Below are 711 nucleotides of genomic sequence, written 5' to 3'. Positions count from 1 at the left end.
GCTACATCTACTTCTGCTTCATTGACTACACTAAAGCCTTTGACTGTGTGGATGACAGAAAACTGTGGAAGATTCTTCAAGAGATAGGAACACTAGACCACCCTACCTGCCTCCTGAGAAACCTGCATGCAGGTCAAAAAGCAGCAGTTAGAAATAGACTTGGAACAATGGACTGGTTCCAAATTGGGAAAGGGAATTTGTCACCCTGCTTATTTAACTTCCATGCAGAGTATATCATGTGAAATGCCAGGCTAGATGAAGCCCAAATTGGAATCAAGATTGCCAGGAGAAATATCAATCACCTCAGATATGTAGATGACACCACCCTTATGGCAGAAAGTGAAGAGGAACTAAAGAGCCTCTTGATGAAAGAGAAAGACGAGAGTGGAAAAACTGACTTAAAACTCATAATTCAAAAAACTAAAATTATGACATCTGGTTCCGTCACTTCATGGCAAATAGATTGGGAAACAATGGAAACAGTGACTGACTTTATTTTCTTGGGTTCCAAAATCACTGTAGATGGTGACTGCAGACATGAAATTAAAAGATACTTGCTCCTTGGGAGAAAAGCTATGACCAACCTTCAGTTGAGTTCAGTCATTCAGTCACATATGACTGTTTGTGACCTTATGGAATGCAGCATGCCAGGCTTCCCTGTCCATCACCACTTCTCAGAGCTTGCTCAAACTCGTGTCCATTAAAGTCAGT

The sequence above is a fragment of the Bison bison genome, unplaced genomic scaffold (assembly GCF_000754665.1).
Source record: "Bison bison bison isolate TAMUID 2011002044 unplaced genomic scaffold, Bison_UMD1.0 scf7180017864466, whole genome shotgun sequence".
Classification (NCBI taxonomy): domain Eukaryota; kingdom Metazoa; phylum Chordata; class Mammalia; order Artiodactyla; family Bovidae; genus Bison; species Bison bison.
This window is presented reverse-complemented; position numbering follows the sequence as displayed.